General features: G+C 51.4%; 1 protein-coding gene across 2 annotated transcripts in view; it reads right to left on the reverse strand.

Moving 5' to 3' along the window:
• Positions 1–12,846, reverse strand: part of H6pd (hexose-6-phosphate dehydrogenase/glucose 1-dehydrogenase) — a 28,236-nt gene extending 15,390 nt beyond the window's left edge. The window contains exons 1-2 of one of the 2 annotated variants that reach the window (XM_028858457.2): positions 12,571–12,846; positions 5,356–5,494 (exon numbers count right to left, since the gene is read on the reverse strand). The gene's annotated coding sequence lies outside the window, so the exon portion shown is untranslated. Of the gene's footprint in view, positions 1–5,355; positions 5,495–6,877; positions 7,112–12,570 lie in introns of those variants that run through there. The other variant, XM_037203195.1, reaches the window with a different exon arrangement.
• Positions 12,847–14,245: the final 1,399 nt, after the last annotated feature.

Below are 14,245 nucleotides of genomic sequence, written 5' to 3' on the forward strand. Positions count from 1 at the left end.
GGGAGAGTCCTAGGCCATTGGATGGATCCAGGGCATTCTGCTGCTAGGAGCACCAGAGTGCGGCACAAATCACCAGGGAGGCCCACAGTGCTGAGAGAGCCACTTCACAGCCACAGCTAGCCTCAGCCATGAGCACAGGCTAGCTGGACAGCAGGGGAAGGCTAACCCAGGAACAGCAGCAGGTGCCCTTCAGCCAATGGCCACCTTCTCTCACCCATTGCTCAGACTTTTCCCATGTCTACTGGACTCCACACACAAAATCACAGCTAATCGAGGATGTGGAGGTCAGCAAGTGGTTCTGTGTGAAAATACACCTGCCCCAACCTGACAACCTGAGAATAATCCCTGGGACCCACAGGGTGGGAGGAGAGAATCAGCGCCTGCAAGCTGTCCTCTGAGCTCCTCCATGTATACATGCATGCATGTGTGCACACGCACAGATAAATGTGATGGAGAAAGCACAGACTTGGGGGTAGAGTGTGTGTGGCTCAGTAGTAAACTGTTCAGTAGAACGAGGACACTGGGTCCCATTCCCAACACCAGAAGGAAAAAAAAGAAAGTACTTGGTGGATCCAGACTGGAGCCCTGACGACGCACACAGGACAGTTTAACTACGGTCCCCTTGCGCATGGGAAGGCTGAGGTGCTGTGGAATGAAGCTTCCACAGTGACAGAGTGGCAGCTGGGTCCTGGCAATCACTTGGCCTTCCACAGGCAAACATGCCTGCCTGGCTAGCTTTGTCAGCCCGACTTGTGGCAGCTGGTACATCTGGGAGGAAAGAGGCCTGAGGCGAGTCACAAGCACCTGAGTATTTACTGGGCTGGTTCTCTGTTCTAGCCCAGGGCTGTGTGTCTATCATCATAGTCCTCCAGCTCTCCATGAAGCCCGGCTTTGGGAAAGGGTCAAAGGAAGCGGAGAGGGCAGGAACCACAGCTAAGGGAAGTAAAGGCGGAAATAGGGGCAGTATGGAGGTGGGAAGGTGAAGAGGGAACCACAGAAGCTGGCGGAACACCGTTCATAAACCAGACAGCGTGGACAGAATAAATATGACCACACAGGGGGAAACTGGGGTTATGAGATCATCGAGCGTGACAGGCCCCACAGAGTTGACCAGCCTACCAGCACTGTTCTGTTGGGATTAAATTTGCCTGTTTGTTTAATTGTTGCTGTTATTGTTATTGTATGAAACAGGGTCTTACTCTGTAGCCCAGGCTGGCCTCACACTCATGGCAATCCTCCTGCCTCAGCCTCTGAAGTGCTGGAGTTGCAGGTGTGAGCCATGCACCCACTTTGACCTGGTCCTAGCCTTTCTTCTTCATCTCTCTGGGGACCCACCACCAAGACAGATCTAGTGACACCCAAGTAGGACAAAGGCCAAACACAGTGTCTGTGCAGCATCCACAGGACACATCACACCTCCCTCCATTCAAAGGACCTGAGAGGCCCCAGCCTTCCTCTCCTGCCCACCCTGCATCTCTGTTCTCAAATGCACAGACGGACTCCAGGGCATTCCGCTTTCCTCTGCCTCCCAATTCCCGTCCTTGGCACCTGAGCCTGCCTTTCTCGCTGGCACCAGCTCTGCCCCGCGGGAGGAAAAGCTGCAAGGTCAGTGCAGGAGAAATCTGAAGCCCAGAGAACAGCCTGGAGAAGGAGGAGGTGCCAGCTGGCAAGGTGCACCCCAAACTCCTGACCCGGCCCGGGAGCCAGGGCTCGGGATGTGCTGGTACAGAGAGAGGCTGGGAGTCTCACAGGGGCTGTCAGGTGGGGGATCCCAAGGCCACCTCTCTGAGGACGAGGTTGGATGGCACCTGACCCACACTGCCTTCTGGTCCTCTACCACACTGTTTTCCTTGGACAACGTGTGTGTTCTGGACCTAGTGCCCAAGTAAACCAGTCTTCTCTCTTGCATTCCCAGAACTCCTGAAGCAAGCAGCATTGGGAATTTCAACAGAACTGTTTACAGTGTGATTACTAAACACCTACCGTAACTACTCTTTCTGAAGTCAGCGTGGGTGGCATACATTTTTTTCTAACTTTCTTTTTATTTATTCTTTGTGTCTTTCACATCATGCCTCCCAATCCCACCCATCTCCCTCCCACCCCCCACCTCCAGAATAAAACAAAATAAAATTTTGAGAAATATTTTTTCTTTATCAGTAAACCCCTTTATCCACACATTTTTACAAGCAGGCATTTATCACAAAGAATCACTGGTCTGGTTCAAGACCCCTGGTCTCTGCTACACCATCAATGCCAGACCCTCACTGGGACTCTCCCTGGACACTCTGTTGCTGCCCTGTGTCTTAGAGATCCTGCAGCCTTGGGTCCATGGATCAACCCCATCCCACCCCCACCCCTCACCCTCATGCTCCATCAGATCACAGATAGGGTGGATGTTGGGGTGGGTCAACACAGAGAACAGCCTGGAGGAGGAGGTTCTGGGCCTGGGTAGTTGCAGGGTTGGTCAGCCCGCCAGCTCTCCCTTGTGTTCACCACTAGGGTGAGCTCTCCAGCATGGCCCTGGCTAGTTCACCCTTTGCAGTGATGAGCAAGGGGCGGGGCCAGTTCTCCCACTTTCACATCCTCAGGGTTGGTTCTCCCACATCCACACCTCCTGGGCCAGCTCTACTGTGCTGCCCAGTCAAGGTGTAGGGGCCACTCTCCTGAGTGCTGCAGCTGGTGAGGGGCAGGGTCAGCTCTCCTGAGTACTGCAGCTGGTGAGGGGCAGGGTCAGCTCTCCCGAGTGCTGCAGCTGGTGAGGGGCAGGGTCTGCTCTCCCAGAGTGTTGCAGCTGGTGAGGGGCAGGGTCAGGTCTCTTGCTCTTAGGATCTCAGGGCCAGTTCTCCTATCTGTCTCAGGTGTTGATGCAGGGAGGGGAGAATGTGTTACTTGTTTTTCATTATGATCCTGTTTTTTAACCTTAACAGCATAGCTCAAACTGTACTGTGTGCTTGAGTTCCCTGGGGAACTGTTTAAAATGCAGATTCTTATGGAGAAGAAAAAGGAGAGGCCAAAGCTGACGGCTGGGCCCAAGGAGCGTACTTCGAGTTGCCAGGTTCCAGAATACTGAGCACAGAAGTCAACTCCGTGGCTAAAAGCACTAGTTGCTCCCAGAGTTAGATTCCCAACACCTACATGGCAGCTCACAACTGTTTGTAACTCCAGTCCCAGGGGATCCAATGCCCTCTTCTGGCCTCTGTAGATACCAGGCGTGCATAAGGTGCATGCAAAACACCCATACACACCAAGGGAAAAAATAAAGCATGCACACACCGGCCTGGCCTCCTGCTTCCATCACCAGGTCAGAACAATCCTGCTGGAGCTTCCCTCCGACGCTTTAGTTCACCTTCCCCTTGTCACAAATGGCTCCCAGTAAGCCCTTATTGACTGTGGCAGCCAACATGAACGAGCTGACTCGGCTGTGCTGCCTGGCCCCGCTGGTTCTGACCAGATTCTCATAAGACAGCTGTGTTGTAGGTTGTTGTTTGTTTTTGCTCTTTTCTGGGGGGCCCACCACCCAGCTCCCAAACAAATCACACACAGAGGCTTATTCTTAATAAGCCTTAGCTCGGCTTGTTTCTTGCCAGCTTTCCTTAACTTAACTGATCCCATCTGCCTTTGGCCTCAGGACTTTTCCCATTCTCTTACTTCTGTAAATCTTACTCTTACTCTGTGGCTTGCTGTGTAGCTGGGTGGCTGGCCCCTGATGTCTTCCTCCTTCTCAATCTCTCTTCCCAGATTTCTCCTTCTATTTTTTTTCTCTCTGCCTGCCAGCCCCACCTATCCTTTCTCCTGCCTCGCTATTGACTGTTCAGCTTTTTATTAGACCATCAGGTGCATTAGACAGGCACAGTAACACAGCTTCACAGAGTTAAACAAATGCAACATAAACAAAAGCAACACACCTAAAAATAATATTCCCCAACACAGTTGAGGAGACTAGGAGGAGGAATGAATTATGAAGCCAAAAAGCTCTAGTCACCATGCTAAACCCTCTTTCTTAGTCAATCATGACCCGGAGTAGGGGGTGGGCGAGGGGGTCCGAAGCACTGGGCTTAACCCTCCTTCTAGCTGCAGGACCTTTGGAAAATAGTTAATCCATTTGGGTCCTGACTTCTTCATCTATAAAACATGGCAGAAACCAGGCATGGTGACTCATGCCTATGATCTTAGCACTTGGGAGGTTGAAGCAAGAGAGTCAAAAGTTCAAGCCAGCTTGGGCTACAAATGGAGTCCAAGGTCAGTCTGGATAACTTAGACCCTGTCTCAAAATTAAGAATGAAAAAAAGGCTGAAGTTCCCAGTCAGTGGTAGAGCATTTGTCTATTGTGAGTGAGGCCTGGGTCCAGTCTCTAGTACATTTAAAAAAAATCCTGACAGATTCTGCTGACCTGAAAGAGGGAAGTGTTGTAAAGATGAGTAGAGATGAGGTATGTGACCCAAACCAAAGCAAAACAAAAACATGCACAACCATGTATGAGGTCACATGCCTGTCATCCCAGCAGTCAGAACTCTAAGACAAAATTACTAAAAGTTCAAGCCCAGCCTCGGCTATATAGTAAGACTGTCTCCAAAGCAAAAAACAATAACAATAACACACACATATCACACACACAAACACACACACTCTCTCTCTCTCACTCACTCTCTCTCTCTCTCCCCTTCCTCCCACCCTCTCTTTCTCCCTCTCTCTCACTCCCCACCCCCAGGTGGATGAGATGACTCAGTGGATAAAGGCACTTCTTGCTACTGAGCAGCATGGTGACCCAACTGCAGTCCCTGGAACCAGCATGATAGAAGGAAATTTGACTCCATGAATTTGTTCCTTGACCCCCACATGCATGCCATGGCATGTAAATGGGTATGCATGCATGTAACACACACTAAATAAGAGTAACAAAAAGTCTTTAAAATGAATACTAGACAAATGTTAAGCTAATTAGACGACTCAAATAGGCCAGGTATGGCGATGTGCCCCTGTAACCCAGCACCTGGGAGGTGAAATTAGGGAGGTCAGAAATTCAGAGTCAGCCTCAAATATAAGTAGTTGGAGGCCTGTCTCAGGGGGGAGGGGGAGAAAAGAAATTTAATTAAATATAAAGTGATCGCCCACCCCAGAGTGGCACAACACCACTGCTGAGACACTGGCCATTCCTCTGGGCTACAGAGCCAGCCCACCAAGCGCTCTGGTGAGCAAAGCTGGTTACCAATCTCACAGCCAGCTCAGCCTCCCAGGATGAGGACAGTGAGAGCTGGGCTCGGCTCTCCGCCCTGCGGCTGCACCTCGGCTGCTGCAGAGGCTACCTTTGAGGGGTTTCCGCACTGACTGAGAGGAAGGGGCTATGAAATAACCTACCAGAGCTGCGCACACGATGCTGGATGTTGGTCGAGAGGCAGGAAACCAAATGCCCACTTAGGAATTTTCTTCTCCCTTGCTTTCTTCTTTGTCTAATTAAGCGATCAGTCAGGAAACCATTGCTAAACAGTCCGAGAAGCTGGAGAGAAGGACAGAGATGTCAACATGGACACTGGAAAACATCATGCTCAGCCATACTCTTACCCTTATCCTACATAACCACACAACCTTGAAGAAGGCATTTAATCTGCCAAGGCCGCAGCTTCCTCGCCTGGGAAGTAAACTAAGTATGTCCAGGTAGTTTACTGGCCCTTGGTCCCATGCTTTTCCAGGGAGGTCCCCACCCTACTATCAAGGAGACGGCACCACCTATCTATATAGGCAGGGAAGTGCTAGGGGAGACAGAGACCTCTGTGGGTCACAGGGCTGAGAAATATAAAGCCAAGTCTACAACCTAGTCTACAGAGTGAGTTCCAGGACAGCCAGGGATACACAGAGAAAGCCTGTCTCAGAAAACCAAACAAGCTAAAAAGAGTGTGGAGGATACAATTTCATATATAACAAATTGTGTTCAAGAATCAGATGGAACAGGACACGGTGACTCAAGCCTACAATCTCAGCCCTTGAGAGTCAGGAGGATTCTGAGTTCAGGGTTAGCTTGGGCTACACAGCAACCCCAAATCAAAAGAAAGAAAGGCAAGGAAAAATAAGAGAGAGGCTGGAGGCTGGAGAGAAGACTCAGAAGTTTAGGGCATTTGCTGCTCTTGCGGAGGACCCATTCCCAGCACCCACACGGTAGCTCACAACCATCCTTAATCCAGTTCCAGGGAAACCTACACCAAGCATCACATGGTGCTCATATGAACGTGCAGGCAAAATACTCTTACACACAAAATAAAATAAGTAAAAAAGAGGTGGAGTCAGCAAGCAGGAAGACAGGTGGGCCTCCTCTGGGTGACAATGCATTGCTCTGACAGGCTCAATTTAGAATTAGGACTGAGTGTGCACACAGGATCTTATTTCAATACCCTTGGCTCTCCAACTCCCAACTAAGAAAGGCCCTGCTAACATTCCAAAAGGTGAAAGACTGACTTGGCCAGCCATGGTGAACAGAAGAGTCCAGAGCCATCTTCCATTTACTCTCACAGGAGAGGGGGACATGGCCAGCCAGCCTGCAGCTGTCTCTGCCCAGGCCGGCAGAGGGAGAAGCATGGGGCTGGCTAGCCACAGCAGTGAGAGGGAAAATCAGGGGTCATTTTACACACAACACACACACACACACACACACACACACACACACACACACACACACACACCCTTTCCTAGCTCCCACAGATGCCTTGACAAAGCTGACCCCTGGGGACGGGCTAGAAGAAGGACTGTTCCTCAAATCACAGCCCAGAAATCTGGACTTTCTAAAAGAACTGGGAAGGAAGCAAGAATTGAAATGAAAGAACATTTATAAAACCATCCCTACCAGCCAAATTTCCCCTCTAGTTCTGCGGTCCGATGTCAGACTCACCAGTGCAGGCAAACAAGAGTGTCAATCAACCTTGATCTGCATTTGGTCCTCTGCGGCCAATCTGGGGACCTGGCTTCCAGATCAAGCTCTTCTCTACACTCAAAGAGCCCTTTCCCTGGCCTCCTCAGATGGCAGCTGGAAGCAGTGAGGGCACCCAAAGACCCTTTGTACCTGTTTGCAAGATTTCATTGCTAGATTTCCAGGTATTTTCCAAGCTGGTTGTCAAGCATAACCATTACCAAATCAAAGTTATATGAATGAATAACCAACTGAATTCTATTAAGAACAAAGGTCAATACACCTCCTACATAGTAGCTGTTCAAAGTTGACCAGCCAGTTGCTATCTGTATGGCCAAACCTGTATTTCCAGTTTGGACTCTCCCACCTCACCTCTAGAGCGGTCAATCAACCCACACTCTGATCCTCTGGTCACATTAGTTGAATGCTGACTAGGCTTAACCACATCAAAATCCAACTGGTTTATTTACCCCAAATCTAGCTTCTTTCTCCCCTCCCTCCCCTCTCTCCCCTCCCCTCCCCTTCTCTCCCCTTCTCTCCTCTTCCTGTCTCTCCTTCCCTTCAGGTTTGTGTTTCTTTGTTTTTGAGACAAAGCATCTCTACGTAGCCCAGGCTGGCCTCCACTTGCCATCCTCCAGTCTCATCCTCCCTGGCACAGGGATTACAGGTATGTACCACCACACCTCTCAACCTGCTTCAAGTGCAGTTTCCACAAGCCCTGGTAAACGTACACATGTTCAGATCATAAACCTTAGAGGTGTCTGGTCTGTTGGAAAACATTTCAGGTTCTATTTGGGGACAGCTATAGGCCTCTGTCACCAGGCCTGATAACCTGAGTTCAGCTCACAGGATGGAAGGAGAGATCCAACTCCAGTACCTGTCCTTTGACCTCCACATGTATACACACGTATGCACACACATGTGTACCCACGTACGCGCACGCGCACACACAAACACAATAAAAGTTACAGAGGTTTGGAGCACAGTGCTCCTCACCATCTCTGTTCTGCTATCACCTCCGCCTGCATCCCTACAGAAGGCCCTTCCTCCTCCTGCGGCTTCCTCTGTCCCCTGCAGAGTTGAGGCGGCCCAGGGGCCAGAGTGACCCTCCCAGGGTTGGTAGCATGCCAGTGCTCTGTTCACAGGTCTGTCTGGAGGGGCGACACAGTCTAGCTTCTCACTATCACTTCTATGACCTCTTGCACTACTCTGCCCATCCTCCTGCCTCCAGCCTTTGTACTGGCTCTGGTCTCTGTCTGACCTACTTTCCCCCACAGGTGCCCACATGGTGCATTCCTTCACTAACTGCAGCAAAGACCATTCACTCAGTCGGGCTCTCTCAGACCACTGCACAAAAGACTAGAACTGCTACTCCGCTTCATGCCTCCTCCCTCCCTCCCTCCTCCTGCCTGCCTCCTCCTCCTCTCCTCCCTCTCCTCCCTCCCTCCCTGCCTCCTGCTCTCCTCTCCTCCCTCCCTCCTCCCTTCCTTCCTGGCTTCATGGATCCTAGGCTATCCTCAAACTTGCTATGTGGCTGCGGATGACCTTGAACTTCCCTGAAATTATTTTGTGTGTGTGTGTTTTGTGTGTTTGTGTGCCACACACATGCCTGGGGCCTGCAGAGGCCAGAATAGGGCTTGGGGTGCCCTGGAATGGGAGTTATAGACAGGTGTGAGCTGCCATGTGGGTGCTGGGAATTGAACCCAGGTCCTCTGGGAGAGCAGCCAGTGCTCTTAACTGCTGAGCCATCTCTCCTGTCCTATGAACTTCTGCTCCCCACCCCCACCCCCATCTCCTGAATGCTAGGGTGACAGGCAAGTGTCACCAGGTTTAGTTTTATGCAGTGTTGGATGTGTAGCACACGCTAGGCAAACATTCCACCAACTGAGCCACATCCCCAGCCCTGTGTCTCTAACACTTCCGAGGACCCTGTATGATGATTACATGGAGCTTGCTTACTGCCTGCCACACTTTCTCCCGAGAAATCAAGTCCAGCCTGAACAGGAGAGGTACGTTCATTTCACTGCAGCATCTCCAGCATCCCAGACAGGGCCAAGCAGTCAGCAAGCTCCAGTGACGTCTGCTAAAGAAATACCATTTGCACAGGATCACTGTAACCTCATGTTACAGTCAAGATGCCTAGGGCTGAGTGACGGCATGAAAACAAAATGTTGTAACGGCCACTTCAGGCCCTGTGACACTGCAACCCACCAGCAGCTGCTTCTTGTTATACCAAGACTATTAGCAGTGTGAGCTATTTATGGCGCATACGCCATATGGCAAATGCTAGGCCTAGCGTATGACAAGTGACGGACTCTTTCACTCTTGCCACAATTCTGTGAGGTAGGTACCATCATCAACCGTTTCTGTAGCAGAGAACTAAGCCACAGAAAGGTCACCTACGTTGCTGAAGGCCAGACAACTCAGAGCAATGGTTGTAGTACTAACCTCCAATGCCACTATCAAAGTGTGGCTAAAGGCTGGGAAGACGGCTCGGCAGTCCAGAGCAGAGGACTCAGGTTCAGTTCCCAGCACCCACACAACGGCGGCTTATAACTACCTGTAAGAGGACTCAGCAACCTCTTTTGGTCTCTGCAGGCAGTGCACACATGTGGCGCTCATGCATACATGCAGACAAAAACTCCTACACAGAAATAAAAATAAAAAAAAATAAACCTTTTTTAAAAAGAGAGAGCGAGAAGAAAGAAAATGTGTGGTTATATCCCCCAAACAACAACGTGGCCCACAGCTTGGTGTAGCGTCACTGGTTTTCCTCACAGTGGCGGCTCACACAAGCCAGCGGGCCAGGCACTGCTGGAGGTTGCCACGTTACCCCGACCACTAATGGCCTCTCACTGGTCTCTGCTAAGGCCCTGTCTCCACTTGCCTAATAGTGACTTGTATGCCCTCCTTCCGATATTAGGAAGTCAGGGAGTCGATATCCTAGTAAAACCTGAACGGCCCTGTGGGCTAAGACACTGAGTACACAATCTGGAATTCAACTCTGTGCCTCCCTGCAGCGGGGTGACCCGAGACGGGATTTAACTTCTTTGTTCCTCAACCACAGAACAGAAAAGCAAGTCCATTATAAGCACACGCGAAGACGATCCGTGTAAGGCACTGCAATGCTTGGCAAGCCGTAGGCTCTCATGAAATGCTAGCTTCTCCCACTGAACATCAGCATCATGAAGGCACTTCCCACAATGCCTCAAATACAATTAACCATCTTGCTACAGGAAAACTGCAAGGCACGGCTCCTAAGGGCTCAGCTGGCTCCTCTGATCAGGCTGACTGAAGAGCTGCAGGGCTGGGATGGCCCCTTCGTAGATCTTGAGAAATCAACCATCTGGCCAGAAGAAGAGTATGACAGCCGGGTTATGTCTGTAATCCCCTAAGTCAAGAAGCTGAGGGAGAAGGATTGAGAACTTGAGACCAGCCTAGGATACAAAACAAGACCTTGTCCCAAAAAACCACAGCAGGGCTGGAGAGATGACTCAGCAGTTACGGCTGCCTGCTGCTCTTGCAGAGGACCTGGGTTCGATTCCCAGCATGTACATGGCAGCTCACAACCATCTGTAACTCCAGCCGTCGCCTGGCCTCCAAGGGTTCCAGGCATACATGTGGTACACAGATATGCACGGAAATAAAACACCCAACCACACATATAAAATAAATAAATAAAATTAAAACAAAACAAATGGGGTGGGGGAGGGGAGGACTAGAGAATTTGCTCAGCAGTTAGTAGCATTTGCTGTTGTTGTAGAGACCTAGGTTCAGTTCTTAGCACCAACGTGACAGTTCACGTTGGTAACTCCAGCTCCGTGGGCTCCAGCTCCCTCTTCTGTTCTCCGTAGGCATGCACACACGTACACATGCACATTCAAATAAAATAAATGGGGCTGGAGAGATGGCTCAGTGGTTAAGAACACATGCTGCTCTTGCAGAGGACTCAGGTTTGATTCCCCATGTCCACACGGTAGCTCATAACCATCTATAACTCCAGTTCCAGGAGTTCTCAAACCCTCTTCTAGACTCAGTAAACACTGCACACACCGCATACTGGCATGCAGGCAAAATACTCATACTCATATTTTTTTTAATCTTTAAAAAATAACACATTATTTGAAAAGAAATAAAAACTGGGCTGTAGCTCACAGGTTTGGGGCTTGCCTAGCATGGATGATGTCCTAGGTGGGAAAAAAATAAATGACACCAAAGAGTAAAAAGAGTAAAGCTGGCCGGGCAGTGGTGGCGCACGCCTTTAATCCCAGCACTCAGGAGGCAGAGGTAGGCAGATCTCTGAGTTCGAGGCCAGCCTGGTCTACAAAGTGAGTTCCAGGAAAGGCGCAAAGCTACACAAAGAAACCCTGTCTCAAAAAAAAAAAAAAGGGTAAAGCTGTAAGTGTGTGGCCCTAACCCCCTGGCTCAATTCTAGATTATTTTCCCTGGCTGTAAAATGGAAACAAACAACCTCATTTTAATAGCTGGCCAGAAGATAGCAGATCAGGAACAAAACATGCTTTGTGAGGACATGATGTAAGAGATCTTCCTGACTTTACAAACCAGGACCGCTGCTCTAGCAGGTCTGGAGGACTGGGCCACAGATGCTAAAGCAATCTTCATAAGTCTCCTTTTAGGTTTTGTTTTATTTGGAGAAAAGAGTGTGGCTAGGTAGCCCAGGCTGGCCTGGCTCAATGTTCTTCTGCTTCAGGCTCAGAAATGCTGGGATAATGGGTGGGCCCTACCAGCCCATCTTTCCTTTCCTTTTTAAATGGTCCCTGATCTACCCAAACAGCCAATAGTAATCTGTTGTTTTCGGTTAAATCGTCTTTTTTTTTTTTTTTAATTGTTGTTGTTAAATCCAAAACTCTTTTAAAATGAGCCGTGCTCAAGTCAAACACAACATTTTTTTAAGGTAGGGTCTCATTGTGTGACTAGCCTAGAGTGCTCAGAGATCTTCCTGCCTCTGCCTCCTGCCTCTGCTCCTCTCCCTCCAAGTGCTGGGATTAATGGTGTACACCACTCCGCCCTTCTTAAACAGGCGCTTTTCTGTGATGTGATCTCAAAATAAAGATTAGCCTCATCAACTCAAGAGTCGGTCAGCCATGCTTCACGGTCGACTTTAGGGGTCCTGGTTTTCCAACTGGTTACCTTTCAAGGGCCACGAAGGAAGGGGTGGACTACCTACTAAATTGCTGTATGGAACTTTCAGTTCTTTGCTTCCTTCCGGCTAAGCATTCAGGCTGGGAAAGCCGACTTTCAGAGGCTCCGTGCCTCTGGAAAAGAATTTGCGGGGTCGGTATTTAGAGAACGCTCATGCGATAGCAGCTGCCAAAGTTTAAGCATTGGGAAATCACCAGCTCGCTCTCTGCGGCACGTTCCGGGAAGCCTAGGGACAAGGGCGCGCTGGGTCCCCAGGGCTGCCAGGGAAGGGACCTGGCCGCCTCCTACTGGCCCGCCACCTAACTGCACCGCATCCCCAGGCCCTGCAGGGATAGGGTGGGGTGGGGTGGGGTGACGACGCCTTTATTCCGCGGAAGGAGGGGCGTGCGGGTGGATGATCGGTGACTCGGGCGAGCACCGTGGGACCCGAGCCACCCCCGTGGCCAGCTGACTGGCGTGCCTTCGGGTGCAAGAAGTGCGCAGCCCAGAGCAAGCAGGGGGGTGCAGCTTACTTCATCTCGCTCCTCCGGGAAGTGGCCCGGGCTGGCTAACAGGACAGGCGGCTGGGGCGTTGGGGGGACCTGGGACCCCCTGCCCGTGCTTCGTCTTCGGCAGGTGCGCGCTTCACGCGGGGCCGCGCCTCGGTGCTCCGAGAGCGCCCGGGCGCGAGGCCAAGTTCAGCCAGGGATGCCGCAGTATTTCAGGCTGCGTAGCGACAGGGCCCAGCGGGCAGGCCTCAGGCCACCGCGGCCCCGCGCTGCGCTCACCCGGGAGCCAGGAGCGCGCGCAGCGGGGCCTAGAGCGAAGCGCGCGGAGGAGGCGGGGCCTCGGGCCTGGGCACGCCCCCTATCGCGCGGGCGCGGTGGCGGAGGCGGGGCCTCCGAGTGCTTCCTGGCGTCCTGCGGCTATATGCTCACGTCGGTGGTCTTTTCTCTTACCTGGGTCATACTGTCAGTGGCAGGGCTGCCCTGCTGCGCGGAGACGCGCGTGTGCCCCTGAAGATGCTAGGGATGGAGATAGCGGATGTGTCATTGAGAAGATTCAGAGGATGAGCAGTGTCTCTGGCTTGTCGTCTGGAACCTTCCCCAGGCAGGCTTCATGGTCCCCCATCTGTAGAGTGAATAGCTTGATCCACTAGGCATTCTGTACCCAGAGGAGTGAGTTAAACGCTGGGAGTGCACACTCTTGCTACACCTTCGCCAGTCAGCTCCAGATCTCGGACACCCCCTAATTTACAGGGTCTTGGGACTGTCTCTGTGTTCTTCTGTAAATGAAGGTAGTGAGAATGTGGGCCAAAATTTAACTGTCAGATGATGAGCGTTAGCTTGTGCCTGTGTGGCTTTAAGTAAGACAGGAAATAAAACCATGCTTTAGGCAGAGAGCAGCAAGTGTTTAAAAGACAGCTCTTGGCTCCATCCCACCCCTATCCATTTTGGTGCCCTGTTCTCAACCTCATGCCCATTTCAATTCTGGCCCTACAGTGTCCCCCATGACCCCCGACACTGAAGATGAAGCTGCTTCTTCCTCTGTGGCCCTTAATCTCGCAGAACTCGAGCCACTTTGGGCGAAGGGAGGCAGGGATGGTGCGGCACTCACGGCAGGATGCCCTTGGCCACCTCCGAGATGAGGGTGCCCATCTTTCCTCTTGGAGCATCACAGCTCTGTTCCTTCCTCAGAGGCTCCTCCCAGACACCCCACTGACGGCATGAAAGGCTGCATGGTTAACCCGAGCCTCCCACCTGGAGAGGGGACTCTGGTGTGAGAGGAACCATGAACCAGCCCTCTCTCTCACGATGGTTGCTCTCCAAGTAGCACTAGCAGGGGGAATTTATCAGGACCAGAAAAACCAACAGGCCTGATTACCACATGGGATGTTGGGCAAGAAGGTTCCAGGAAGGCTGGGGAGCTAAGGGAAGCTGGGGCCCACGGTCACCACACCCAGGGCCACCAGGAGGCCTGAAGAAAAGACTGTTGATCCTCAGCAAGGATTGAGGTCACATTGAGTGCAGTCTGAGGTGGGACATGGGGCAAAGTGCCAGGCCTCTGGGCCACCTCTAGAACTGGAAGTGAGTGTCTAAGGCAGGGGTCAGCCACACTGAACTCAGCTGAAGTCAAGAGTCTTAGCCTAGAGCCCTCCCCACATTCCCTGGTCCTGTGAGACACAGCCAGGACCAGGGAAAGTACAGA

Source organism: Peromyscus leucopus, chromosome 2 (genome assembly GCF_004664715.2).
Source record: "Peromyscus leucopus breed LL Stock chromosome 2, UCI_PerLeu_2.1, whole genome shotgun sequence".
NCBI classification, from domain to species: Eukaryota; Metazoa; Chordata; class Mammalia; order Rodentia; family Cricetidae; genus Peromyscus; species Peromyscus leucopus.